The sequence below is a fragment of the Tursiops truncatus genome, chromosome 5, assembly GCF_011762595.2.
Source record: "Tursiops truncatus isolate mTurTru1 chromosome 5, mTurTru1.mat.Y, whole genome shotgun sequence".
Taxonomy (NCBI): Eukaryota; Metazoa; Chordata; class Mammalia; order Artiodactyla; family Delphinidae; genus Tursiops; species Tursiops truncatus.
The window spans coordinates 28,838,800-28,853,762 of NC_047038.1; the positions used below are offsets into that span (position 1 = coordinate 28,838,800).

Sequence of the window (14,963 nt, forward strand, 5' to 3'; positions counted from 1 at the left end):
TTTTAAAATGTCCCTTTATAAACACTGAGATGGAAAGATCACTAGGACATATTTTTAAAACAGTATACTTCAAAATGAAAGAAATACTAAGGAATAAATTAATACTTTCGAATGGAAGTCAAAGTATTCTACCAAGAGCAGCTTATTATTTTTCATCAAATATATTTTATCCAGAAATGAAAATGAGACAATATACTGATTACACAACTAGATTTGCATTTATCTTTTATTCTAGGAGCTGTAAACATACAAACATTCCAAACCTTTGCTGATTACTGACATTCAGTTACAGGTACATATACTTCAAATGTTTAACTAATACGTTCACTAGTTGTATATTATCAATGAAACACTTGTATGACGTCAATTCATTTACATTTCCGATGTGGCATGAACTGGATTGGGAGAGGAGAATTTTTTCTTACATGTGCTTTTTTTTTTTTTTTTTTGCGGTACGCGGTCCTGTCACCGTTGTGGCCTCTCCCGTTGCGGAGCACAAGCTCTGGACGCGCAGGCTCAGCGGCCACGGCTCACGGGCCCAGCCGCTCCGCGGCATGTGGGATCCTCCCAGACTAGGGCACGAACCCGCATCCCCTGCATCGGCAGGCGGACTCTCAACCACTGCGCCACCAGGGAAGCCCTCTTACATATACTTGACACCAAAACTCTCCTCATACAAATTGCCAGAGCAGTCTACGACTCATAATAACTTGAATATAAATGTGCTTCACCTAGACTAGAAGTGAAATGATTAGTAAATTATTACTTTAAGGATTTAGAAATATGAAAGACTGACATCTGATCACATTACTATTATTATTCAGTATGTGCTTCTTTCAGAATCATTTCAGCTATTCTAGGAGCCTCATCAATCCCGGAAATAAAATAATAACTATCACTCCAAATTCAGAATAAAGAATTCCAGTTACAAATCACATGAACAACTTAATATATTACTTTAGGGTTTCAAATTTCCGTCATGATTGGTATCTATTAACTGAAAGATAATGGATTTGAGGCAAACCTACCATGATGTCAATCCCTTCTGCTGTAATATTTGCAGTATATGATGAATGTGTCCTTGGAATTATAAAATCTCTCTTTTAATCAGTCTTCCTTACTATGATTTTCCTTGAAAACAAAAATGAATATATTCATCTGATTTAGAATTCATTTTGATATGGAGCTTCAGTGTTGCTGTCACTGCTGGCAGAAGACAATACCACAGACTGAACTCAGTAATCATGACATTTTCTCAGTGTCCTTCATTGAATGTACTCTGTTGTCTGGTATTTCTAATTTTTAGATTATAACACTATACATGCATCTTGATTATAAGGAATGTCTTATCTCAGAGAAGAATTCACAAAAGGTAATCATGAAGCAATTATAATGAATGTCATTAACTCCAGAATATTTTCTAGATATGTTCATAAGGTTGTCTTATGTGCAAGACAATGTGAGAACCCTGTCACAAGTTTAGACTTAACAATAGGCATGGGGACAAAAGAAGCCTGTGAAAACAATCAGATTAAGGTATTCATTTTGTCTTCTTTTGCACTATTGAAAGCAAATTCCTTTTGTCAGAGTCTTAGGTCAGGAAATGTAATCGCCATAATAAAGCCTATGAAAAACATAAAAGTGCTTGGATTTCCCACTATAGATGTGTTGCCTGGTAAAATAATGTGATTTTATAATTGTTTGGATCTGGTAAAATGTATATCAAAATTACTTTCATCGGGTTCATTAGAATTTGTATGACCCTAACTTTTTAGCATGAGATTAGCAATTTTTATAGTTGTGGTACCTGCATTTAGAATAGTCCCTGGTTCAAAGTACATAGTCAAAGACGTTAATGAATCATAGTATTAATATGTCAGAATAGGATCTTTGGGTTCAGTAGGCAATGCAGTGAAGGGACTAGTCAGGAGAGGCTGGTACTAAGAAGCTGGAAATTAGGTGCACCCACTGTTGTGAACCGCATGCTTGAGAATGCTGCAGCAATCACAAGTAGAGGGGGGAAGAGCTGGAGTTCAAATCCTGATTCCCCCCAGTTCACCAAAAGACACAGGAGTACAATAACTTGAGGGGAAAGTTTGAATTAAGTTATCTTATAATTTGAATGTTGTAACAAAGATCGAATCATACCACGCTTGGGTAACTTCTCGTTTGGAGCTACAAAACTCTTTTAAGAACTAATCATGTAATCGTAAATACAAACAGAGGCAGCAAAGATCCCAAGGGCAATAAAACCATCTGCTATTAGTGATAGGTTCTAAATGCTGCAATTAGGACCTACATCCCCAAGAGTTTTATTGATATCACATTTAAGCTATATTTAGTACCAAACTGTGTGATAGGACATAGACTGCAAAATCCAAGAGGAGTGGCAAACTCTCAGCAGTGAATTGTTATTCCTTGTAACAAATTGCTTCTAGTCTGGAAATATCCAGAAAATAAATGGCAAGAAGCAACCATCTAGAAATTGGATAACCATAACCAGATAATCAGACGCATTTTCAAAGCCAAGTTGAGAAAATAATCTCAAAAGTGGGTGGCTGCATGATTCAATGGAAAGTGCACCAAATGGAGTGACAAAAGATCTTGCCTCTCCTGACCATCACTCATTAGCTGTGTAACATTGAACAAATCTCCCGACTCAACGTCTACAACAGTGTCTAGCAAGTGGTAGGCACTCAATAGTTGTGGATTGATTGAATTAATAAATAACCCTCCCTTCTAGGACATGAATTTCCTCAACTTTAAAGTCAATGTTCATAGCAGCACTATTTACAATAGCCAAGACATGGAAGGAACCTAAATGCCCATTGAAAGGTGAATGGATAAAGAAGATGTGGTACATATATACAATGGAATACCACTCAGCCATAAAAAAGAATGAAATAATGCCATTTGCAGCAACATGGGTGAATCTAGAGAATATCATACTAAGTGAAGTAAGTCAGATAGAGAAATACAAATATCATATGATAGCACTTATATGTGGAACCTAAAAAATGATACAAATGAACTCATTTAAAAAAAAAAAACAGACTCACATACATTAAAACAAACTTATGGTTACCAAAGGGAAAATGGAGGGAGGAATAAATTAGGAGTTTGGGATTAACATATGCACACTACTATATGTAAAATAGATGACCAACAAGGACCTACTATACAGCACAGGGAACTATACTCAATATCTTGTAATAACCTATAATGGAAAGGAATCTAAAAAAGGATATATATATACATCCGAATCACTTTGCTGTACCCCTGAAACTAACACAACATTGTAAATCAACTGTATTTCAATAAAAATTTTTTTAAAAATTTAAAAAGTAACAAAGAGAAAAATTGCCTAAAAGAAAATAAAGTCAGATGGTTGTATTAAATGACAATTAATGTAACCTCTAGCCCAAACTGTCCCCAAATCTCCTACATGGCTATAGGTTGCTCAGACATCCTAAGGCCCAGACACCACTAGTTCAGAGCACTAAAGCCAGAGGGAGTGGAAACTCATTTTGCACAAATGTATTTGGCCAAAGAGAACACAATAAAAAATAGGTCCAAGTTGTGTAAACTGCCACCCTACAAATATTTTGTTTTTGTGTTGTTGCTGAGCATTGAAGACAGCTTATTTATTGGTCTTTACAGGCACGCTGCATGAGGCCAGCCTTAAAGTGTCAATTGCATAATTTTGAAATATAGGGACTGAGGAACATGCTCCTAGTAAAATAAGAGCAAAACTTTAAGTGTTCATGTGTTTTTATTTTTCTTCACTTTATCTGGATAGTTCATGTATCAACCTGGCTTTCATTCCCTCTCCTTTGAAACCATAATATTTATTTTCGTTGAAATCATTTTCTGCTTGGTTTGAAAATATACTTTAGTAAGCATTAATACTAGTTAGGGGTTAAGTTTTAATGAAATTTTAAGGCAAAAAAGTCTTAAATCCAGCATGATTCACTTCAAAAGCCTAGGTCAAATATCTCGCTCCTCGGGGAAATCTTTTTTCCCACCATTCCTTCCTTTACTCCTTAAGCATTCTGACCTTCCATTAAAATTGTAATATTAGGCGTCACCTAAACAAATAGCTTTTCCCTAGCTTCTATCTAGTCTCCTTTCTTCTCTACTTCTTTCCTCACCTTCCTTCCCATCTCGATCTCTACCACCCTATCTTCATCATTTTGTCCTTCTATTCTTTTTTCAAGATTTTAAGAATGCAGCCCAACTGCCTGGCGTCAAAATGAAATCCACCATTTAGTGGGTGTGTGACCTTGAGCAAGTTACATAAACTCTCTACAGCTCAGTTTCTACATTGGTAAGTTGATGAGAATATGTACTAATGGTACCTACCTCAAAAGATAGTTGTAAATATTCAGTGAACTAATATATTTAGAACATTCAAATCATTATGCTGTACCCCTTCAACGTACACAGTGCAGTATATCAATTTCATTTCAATCAAACTGGAAAAAAATATATGTTTACAACATTTAAAGTCATGCTTAAACCATACCAAGCTCACAATGGATGTCTATTATTATCGTTGCTATTACTTTACAAATATTTACTTGGTTCCTCTGGGCACTTTGTTCCACTCAAGATACCACAGAGTCTCTCTTTCAAACATCTTGGGTGTTCTTGAACTACCTGCCACCTTTCTTGCCTTGGGTAATATTCATACATATATTTAGATGATCAAGAAACCGTGTAAGTGTAATCCACCTCCACGCACTCCCTCACCCACCAGCACCCTACCCTGCCTGATTGGCTTACAAGAAGGGAAAGCATTCTCTTCATCTGCCCTCAACAATAAACCTGCAAGGAAATAGCTATAACTCACAGCCATGTATCTATTTGTGGCTCTGATTCTTTATATCACCTGTGTTAAAATATCACAATATTTCAGCTGTTAATTGAAGCACTCTGGCGTCTTGAGTTATTTTTATAGTCAACTTGAGATGACATGTGATAGTTCAGATTAATGGAAGCTGTGAGTCAGAAATTCTGTCTCTAGTTATGGTTATAACTTTTAACATGTGCTAACATGTGATATCTGTAGATCATGTGACCTGTAGTTATTTCTAAAATGGGTATTTGAAACACCGAACTTTTGTCATGGTAACACTTTATGCTAAATGAAAGCAACACTTTAGTCTCTCGTAATTTTTTTCTGGTACCACATGTCTTAATAAAAAGCAGTCATTCTAATGTTTTTCAGATGTCTTCAGCAAACCCAAGGGTATTTAACTAAAATAAGCACATACCAGGTGAAATAGGTTTATCAACCCTTACAAGATTATTTGTAAAATGCTGATCATGAGTGAGAAAACAAAGAAAATTGATTTGCAGGAAAGAAAGTCCATCTACTTTTAAAGTTCCTCCAATGTGGAGGGAATAGATTCTTTCTAAGTCTATGAAGCATTCAGGAAACCAATGCACAGTTAGTGTGAACTCTCTAAGAAGGCAGCCTGGAGATCCTTTTAAGTGATGTGAGCAGTGAAGCTCTTAAAATGGGGCTAATTAGCTGTTTGATGTACTTGACAGAGAAAGATGTATGCAAGCAGAGAGAAAAGACTGCAAACACAGATATCCCTGATTGCATTATTGTCCAAAACTTTAATTAATTTCTTGAGGACTATCTTTTCCATAATTTAAAATGGCTTAAAAGATGTACAACTAACAGGTTCAAAGTGTTTCTTTAACTAATCATTTGCACTGCAGGAGGCTGAAAATTATAGAGCACATTTTATACTCTCCTCAAGCTGTCCAAGAATTCCTTTTACAGGCTCTGGCTTTCCTTCTCCCCCTGTTTGCACACTGGCGTTGAGAAATGTGTGACTTGACTTCACTGATATGTTGTCCAAAGCCCACAAAGCCACCCCCCCTCTGCTCTTCATGGCAGGGAAGGTGTAAGTGTCTTTTGGCATGAAAATGTCCTCTTGGTACATGGGTGTCACGAGAGAGAAAAATTGGATACCGTGCCGCGGACCAGTCGGAGAGAGAGGATTTCACCGCCCATTATGGGCTCAGTTAAAAAATACGCTTTTCTAAATTTAAAATACAAACGAGTCTTTCAGCTAGGATTATAAGTTTCTGCAAAATACAGTTCATAAAGAAAAAAGTTTGAATACCAACTGGGCTCAACTTTCTGCACAAAAATTATAATGGCAGTTCATGCACAGCAGCGATCAAAACATAAACACGCAAACAGGTAAAGAGCTGTTTCCATTTCTTCTTGTTATCCAAATATAAATTTTAAATTTTGCTGACTTTGCTTATTTTCTCTTAGTGAGTAATTTTTCTGCGTATGAAGTTTTATAAGAAAGTCATACTTTAAAATCATTCTGCTGGTATTTTCAGGAAAACAACAAACTTAAGGATCATTAATTTTAAACAAAGACTAAGAAATAATCAACTGAGATTTGTGAGGATAACTTTAATGTCTTAGTCTCATATAGGCCATAGCATTACCAGAGAGTAATCCACATTTACAAAGTTTCCTTAGTAGTCAAAAATGGTATTGAAAGGGACTTATATCAGAGATAACTAAGATTCTTGCCAAAATCATGGCTGACACAAATTCTATGAGTTTTTCAATCTCTACACTGTTTTTATGTGTGAGTATCCATAGGACAATTCACTCATTCATTCAATAAATATTTATTGAGGGCTTACTATGTGTCCCAGTTACGGGTGATAGAGCAGGAAAGTAAATAGACAAAACTTCCTTCAAGAAGCTCACGTGATTGTTGGAGTGGGGAGTTTAAACAAACCATATAAATAAGTAATCTAAATAGTGTATTAGAAGGTGATATGGCCCTCGAAGGCAAGACAGCAGAGCACACAGTGTGGCAGCTAGTGGCCCACTGGTGTTTACATGGAGAGGGATGGGGAGATTTTGAGCAGAAGAGTGATAGAATCTGACTTGCATTTTATGACTCACTCTGGCTGCTGTGTTGAGATTATTCTAAAGTGCAGCAAGAGTGGAAATAAGGAGACCACTGTGGAGGCTATTACAGGGATCTGAGTAAGAGACAATGGTGGCTTGGGCCACCACTGCCTTGGAGCAGGGAGAGCTACAAGCAAACAAATGGTTACAATCCACGGGGGCTGTGTAAGGGCAGCCGTACAATGCTTTCCTTCTGCGCTTTGATCTTACCCTTTATCGTCTCCTGGACGGGGCTCCATCAATTATCCTAGCCTATCAATCTCTCCTACTCTACTCTCTTCCCAAACAGGCCCAAGCGTCTCTCATTTAAAAAAAAAAGGAGAAAAAAAAGAAAACTTTTTCCTTTAGCCTTGGTAAATGTCAGAAAAAAGGTGATGTTTGAGTGAGACAGAGAATGAGTAAGAGTTTAGCAGGCAGATAAGACAAATCCAGGTGAAGGCAACCACTGCAGGTAGCGTGCAAGGTCCTGAGGCTCGAAGACGCAGACGCTCAGGGAACTGTGAGTAGTTTGGTGTTGCTGCAGTGTCCTGGGAGGGAGAGGGAAAGCAGGCGGTTTGAGTAGCAGGTTACCACGTGCCATTGATACTATTCTCAAGAGTCTGGTGTTGCACTTCGACACCACAGTATAGGGTGGCGAAGATGGCTCCCATTGGCAAAGAAGGAGGAAGGCGTTGCCCCAGAAACCTCACTCGGCCTCAGAGTAGAGGAAGATGAGAACTGACCCCATGGGGGATCAGGTGGGGTAAGAGCAGCCCCTTCTTAGAAGGCATCGTGTAGAACTGGTATCTTTGAGAAGAGCCCCTGCTGACCGGGGGAGAGAAGGCTGTTCGCTAAGAGGGAGAACTTGTGTCTAGGGGTTGGTCTGCCCAGAGCACTTCAGGGTGGCCTGCTGGCCAGAGCTGGGGCTCCCCTCCCAAAAATAACCCACTAATCCTTTTAAAAGCTGCACCACAAGCCAATAACACAGGTATTTCAAACATAGTTTTGGGGCCTAAATTCAAACTCTAAGTTTACAAAGAGGCACTGGACTACTTTCAGGGGACATTCTGGTGTCCAAAGAAAGCAATTCTCCTTAATAAAATAGTATTTTCTTAGGGCATCCTAGGCTCTAACACAGGGGATTTTCCAAAGGCCCCAGTGAGAAATGTGGGGAGACAATGAGAAATTCTAAAAATAGGAGTAACGATGTGACTAGATTTGTATTTTACAAAGATGCTTCTGGAAACAAGGTACAGGTGGATTAGATAGCCAAGAGGCCAATTATGTTGAGACCAATATGGGGGCTTTTGTGATACTTCAATGATAGAAGCGATAGAGACTTTAAAACGTAATGGGCCAGCTCAGGCACATATATCATTTTAATATAAACTCTGGCCATAGGTAAGGAAACATTTAGAAATAAATTTTGGAAGAGGAAAACATAACTGGGGGAAATCCTGCTAGCACTGAACCTCCTTAATAGTGAGAGGCTGAGGACATTAAAGTAGCAATTCATTTGATGAGCAATTGATATCTGGAAGGCTAATGACAGCCTTGTTGCCAGGAGAGCACGGTTACAGTCTCAGCCTGTGACTTTAAAAACTTCACTAGGGGAAAAATTACAGTCGGGCAAGCAGCAGCAGGGCATGGCCTACGGCACAATATGCCGATAACTAAGTCCCAGGGAAAGCTGATTTGTGGCTTCTGAGCACATGCATCGAGAGCCTCTGCTATTGACTAGTTGTGGTTCATCGGGATGTAGATCTATCTTGGCTAACAAGAAAGCACTAGAGGTCTGCATTTAGCCACTGAACCAGTCTCCAGAGACTTCGTGCGGCTGTCTTTACCCTCCTACCAATCGACACATCAAAAGCTGCAGAATATATTTTCACTTTCAAAAAATGCAAACTGCAAGCGAGATAAAGTTGCCAAACTAGACTTGAAACGGGGTGAATGATTACAGCCCAGCTCCAGATATAAAGAATAAATCATGTGTGTCCAGCCAGAATTTTCTTATATGTGTCAACAAGAAAGATAACTGAGTGTCTATATACCCAGGACATCCACACCATATTAATTTGACTAGAAAGGATTAAAACCATTTACACTGGCTTTCTGACTTGAATAATTGTAAGCAGCATACTTGTGCAGGATCTCTTACTGAAGATAGCTGTGGTTATAATGAAATGATTAGAATATTCATCTTAGTAACCCTCAAATAATTACTTGGCGTGGGTTTTTCACTCAAACCATATAGATCAAGGCAAGAATACATTTCATTTTTCATTTGCTTTAACAATTCCTTCCCTTCCTGGAGGTTTGAGACTCCACTGAAATAGATTCTACATCTTTGAATGTTTTCTCAAATTATCAGCTCTTTTGACATTGATTCTAATATCACCAAGACCTTTTCTCCCAGATGTTTTCCAGGAAGACTTACTTACAAAAGGTCTTCGCTGTTTCCCAGCTTTCAAGGATCGTTTAGTTTTGGCACTCTTGATTTGGGATGTGTGCAGGTGCCTGAAAAAGAGAGAATGTTACCCTTTGGTAAGCTCTATTTAATTCTCTAAAGTGAGTGAAAGGTCATGCTGAGGAGGTGAGCTCCTTGTACATTTGAAGTAAAAGCCAGTGCTTTAGTTTTAAATTCCAGGTGGCCCAGTAAGGATTGGAATGCACGGTTTGGACTGCTTCCCTTTCAGTTACCTCTTAAGGGAGATATCACTGTGATTTACTGGACTAACTCAAACCGGCTCCTTGGGGGCTGTTGGCAGGACAGGTGCTGGATTGGCACATCAGTGTGCGCATCTCTAGGTGTTGCCAGTCCCCTTATTGGGAGTTCTGTCTGGGAAGCGTTCTCTGGCTGCAAAACCCCCTGCCTCAGAGGTATCTCCTCACTGCATTTCTTCCCAACCCCATGGAAAGATTCATGCTGTCTCACTAGTTCATGTATCTAGTCCATCGCTGACGTACTAGAACTGCTGGCCTGAGGTACCAAATGGTCTTTTATTGTCTCCCACTTTTTGAAAAGTAAACATTAAAATTAATTTTAAACCTAGGAAACGTGGTTGTGTTGGTACAGAGACAAACAAAAGTTTATGCCAGAATAAAAATCACAGAAAAACGTAACATACCAATTTCGAACCCGAACTTAAATTCTAAAAGTTTTTCAATTCACCTGCACATATTTTCGTATTGCAGCATAAGTGCCAGGTCTCATTTCAACACCTTTATTAAGAAAATCGATGTTAATAGCTTTCAGGCCCATTCATTCCACAGAGGTTCTCAAAAAGCTTAAAAGAATGTCTATCTCCACATGAAGGACTAGACAACGCATAAACTAAACTTGCAAGACATGCCGTTTTACATACCTTTGTAACATCCGGATTGGACTATGACAGTGCCTACCTCCTGGGGCGATTCTTAAAGACCACCCAGGAAATTCAGCCACTGCAGAATGTAGCAGCAGTCTGCTGATTTAGAAATGGAGGCCATTTCACTCGTGTCTACACTATAACAGCAACCCATTTATTTAGAGCACGATAAAAGATCTGCGAGATGATATCTGAGTATTTTTCTTCTTTAGACTGTAGCTTCTTGGAGGAACATTTTTTACATACTCTCTCACAGGCCAACGTGTTGCTTCTAAAGCAGGTCTTGATGCAGTTCTGTGTACGTGTCTACAAAAGCAGCTCAAGAGCCTCAACAAGGATCTTATTTAATTCGATGCCATACCTAAATAAAAGTAAAATCCCTAGAGTTAAGCATAAGCCTAATTGCCTAAATAAGCACATTTCATTTACTTATTTATCAATTTAATTAAATAAGTAAAATATTTAACGCTTACTGAGATGTACGATAGGGGTTCCTAAAGGTAGTAACACCCATATGGATGTTTATGTGCAGCTTAGCAAGAGTCAAAGGTCAGTGGGTTTGAATAGAAAGTAAACTTTTACTTGCATTTCTCTAATGAACAGATCACCTAGTCTGTAAGTTTTTGTATGCTAATTCTTGTTCTCTTCTTTGACACATCATTGCCTCTGCCCAGTAATAGTTAGGGACTATAGGCTCTGGACTAGGAAGCAGGGAGCTGGTCTCTTTCAATTTGTTAGCATATCAATCCAAGACTGCCTCACTAACCACCACTGGACTCTTAGTAAAAATCCCAACGCTATGTCTTCAAGGGATTGCTCCGCAGATATCAAAATGCATGTGCAATTATAGTGCCACCCCCAGCAACAAGGCCACCCACAGTCAGCATTTCTCATTTATTTGGGGATAGGTTTAGATAAAAATGAATCTGGGGGCTTCCCTGGTGGCGCAGTGGTTGAGAGTCCGCCTGCCAATGCAGGGGACACAGGTTCGTGCCCCGGTCCGGGAAGACCCCACATGCCGCGGAGCGGCTGGGCCCCTGAGCCATGGCTGCTGAGTCTGTGCGTCCGGAGCCTGTGCTCCGGACGCCGCAACGGGAGAGGCCACAACAGTGAGAGGCCCGCGTACCACAAAAAACAAAAAAAGGAATCCGCAAGCTGGGGCTTCATCTTATTTTTATAGTAGAAAAATACATTTTTTTCCTACAATTAACAACAAACTTATGGCTACCAAAGGGGAAGGGGGGGATAAATTAGGAGTTTGGGATTAACATATACACACTACTATATATATATCTATATAATAGATAACCAACAAGGACCTACTGTATAGCAGAGGGAACTCTACTCAATATTTTGTAAAAAGCTATAAGGGAAAAGAATCTGAAAAAGAATATATATGTATAACTGAATCACTTTGCTGGACACCTGAAACTAACACAACATTGTAAATCAACTCTACTCCAATAAAAAATTGAATTTAAAAAATCAAAGTAAACAAGGCAAAATTATCAACCTAATTTTTAAAATGCATCATAGTTCTTTGAGATACTTTTTAATGTAAAATGTACATAATGATTTCGAGGTAGGAGTCTTGTTTGGGGAGGAGTTACTTTTTGCTGTGAAGTGTCAGGAGAAGGACTTGTCTTATGCGCTACAAGAGGCTGGTGAGGAAATAAGTCTCTTTGATACATGAGCCAATGAGCTAGAGCCTTTCTTTTTGTTCTCTTAGAGTTGAAGACAGGACTAGATTTAGTTTCGTTGATGGTAATGACTCAGTTACTGTTCTGTTTTCATCAGGCAACTTGTACACAATAAGAGTAAAATTGTTGGAAGAAAGGCAGTTTACAGTTATCTTTGGAATATATGGAAATTATTATCTGAAGAACTTCAAGATTATTAATAATTGGAAGTATTAATACACATGGAAAACAAAGTATGTGCTCTTTTAATGTCCGTTTGGAGATGTGAAAACATAACTTATTCAGTGCTTCTTTCTTCAAGGCATGCAGTGCCATGCTGCTCTCTGGCGAGGGTCACCACACAATATCAGCCAAACCAGAGCCTCTGAGAGTGAGGGGAAGAAGTGTGAGTTCCTGAAGGACAAGTTAAACCAGCACTGCCCCAGGCAAACTTATGATCAGTCTATGTACACATAACTTCTAGACCCCTCCAAATATAACCCTTTCCCATTGTAAATAATTTATTTCATTTTCATGTTAAACTCAGAAACAATGATTCAAAATGCCACTCTAAACCAGCTAACAAACTTCATATTCACAAAACAAACTCCCAAATCTGTGTTTTCTCATATTTTTTTGAGTGTCATCATTAATGAATATTTTGATTCTGGAAGATAGTAAATATTTGTGAAGTTGAATCTACTTTTTAAAATTTATAACGTGCTTTTCGGATTTAAAAATATATTTCAGAAACATTTTCAGTGGCTTAAATCGCCCCAGAAATTGCAAATAAAATTATGTAATAAAAGCAATACCCATATGTGAATTTTAACCAATAATAAAGGCAATTTTTAGTTATTTAACTGTAGATTACACATAATAACTTGAGCAACTGTGTGTGTGTGGCTGTGTGCTATGTGACTGTGAGTCTGTGTTTGTTGGCGGGTAGGCACATGCAAGAGATAATATTCATTCAGCTTTCCTCTGAGTATATTTTAAAGGCAAATGTAACAGATTTTCTGCTTTACTGCTTATTTTGAGTATGACTACTAATTCATTTAAGGCATGTTTTACATATATGCAAGTAACCTGATATAATGGAAGGAGCCTGAGCTTTGAATTGAAACAGACTTGAACTTGGATCCCAGTGCCATCACTTTTATGACTTTGAGCAAATTGCTAAAATTCTAATTCTCATGTTTTTAGTTTGTAAAGTGGGCACTGTATTACCTGCTATAACAGTTGTTTAGAAGATGGTTGGCACTTAGCACAGTGCCTGGCTCACAGTAGGCACTAAGTAATTTTTTCACATTACCCAGTTTTAGAAAAAGAATAAAGTAAAATATACTATGCTAAACAAAATTTTACCTTACTCAAATGATTCAGAAGGCTTTTCAGGGTCTTAATAGTTTTTTCACTTTTAATACACCATAACTTTAAGAAACATGATTCTTAAAAAGAATGCATGAAAAGTCTTATTTCATTGCTTAGTAGTTTGAGATAATTGCATTGAAACAAATAAACAAAGAGAAGATTCAATATCTTAAAAAATACAAGCCTTTCTTTTTAGTTTTGTAGTAGATAAAATTCTGAATTGGCACTCTTTAGAAATGTGTTACAATCAGTAGTAGTATCTTAAACAAATTAAAAATTCTTTTCTGAACCTCAGTTTCCCCATATATAAAATGAAGGCTTGAAATAGGTAATCTTTTAGGCCCTTTCTAGCAATAAACTTAGTTATCTTTATTGCTTTTCCTTTTAAGAAACAAAGAAGAAAAAAAATCAAAACTATTATTTTATAGGTCCTCAAAAGGCAACTATTTCTGCCACTTGCTAGTGACAACAGGGAAATAACCAGGAGCTGAAAAACAGCTGATAAAAGAGTATCATTTACCTTCTGTATTTTTTCTATAAAATTGTGGTGGAAGGGATAGAATTTGGGGGAGGAACATGAACAATAGTGGGTTTGCCTGACTGAAAAAAAAAAGAAAAGAAGAAAGAAAGAAAACCACCATTAATCAAAATGGCCCTGACTGAAACTTCTTGATAGAAATCTTATCTCGCACCTTCTTGGTCAAAAAAATTAAAGGTCGCCAGTACAACCTTTCCCACATGTGCTGCATTCCTCCCTTGCTCAAATCCTGCCTTTCGTACTGGATTCAAAACTCTTCAGGAAATGACCTAGGTTGTAAAAGGAAGATAGTGTTCGATTTTGCCCTCATTTCCTGCAGAAAGTATTCAGATGTTCATCTAGGAAATATATATATATAACATTCAGGCCTGAAAAAAAGAAAATACAGGTTTTTTTTTTTTAAAAAGCCTTATTCAATCACAAACACATTGCAGTCAGTAGCCGGGCTTCAGACTACAAATCATAGTGAAAGCCAGTTTCTACCTACCTATGTAACCCATAAAAAGCCTTTTTAACTCAATATTGTTAGGAACATTCCAGTCTAGATTTGAAAGGATTTCCGTATTATTTTTGACCCCAAAGATTTAAGTATTAAATAATGACCCCCAAAATAGATACCGCCTTGTTTGTTAAGGAGATCTGTCTTACACTTTCCTAACATTATAGCCAGATTTCACGCTCACAGGAAAACAAAACACACATAATGGAGTGGTTATTAATTCAATAAATCCAGCAGCGCTCGTGCTCTGGGCAAAAGGCAAAGTTAAAAGCAGCTGTTCATTGAGGACATATGGGACATGGCCAGGGTGAGGTAGCCGCTTCAGCACGTCATCCACCACTTTTAAGGCTGACTGCACTCAATTTCTTAGACAATCTACACACCATTTTCAGTTCTGTACCTCCATAATTTATCACAACAATACCTCAAGCACACAGATCTGAGGGGGAAAATGAAAGCAATTTACAGTATCAAGATGAAAGTAGCTGGGTGGATAGGGAAGACCTACTATGTAAATCATATCCACAACTTCAAGGAATGTTGACATAATATTCTGGAATTA

The 14,963-nt window shown here is 38.0% G+C and overlaps 1 long non-coding RNA gene across 1 annotated transcript; it reads right to left on the bottom strand.

Moving 5' to 3' along the window:
• Window positions 1–1,025: 1,025 nt before the first annotated feature.
• Window positions 1,026–10,667, bottom strand: LOC141278675 (uncharacterized). The gene is made up of 3 exons (XR_012331712.1): window positions 10,309–10,667; window positions 9,385–9,460; window positions 1,026–1,131 (listed from the first exon to the last, which is right to left on the bottom strand). It is a non-coding gene; the product is annotated as an uncharacterized lncRNA (long non-coding RNA).
• Between the last annotated feature and the right edge of the window lie 4,296 nt (window positions 10,668–14,963).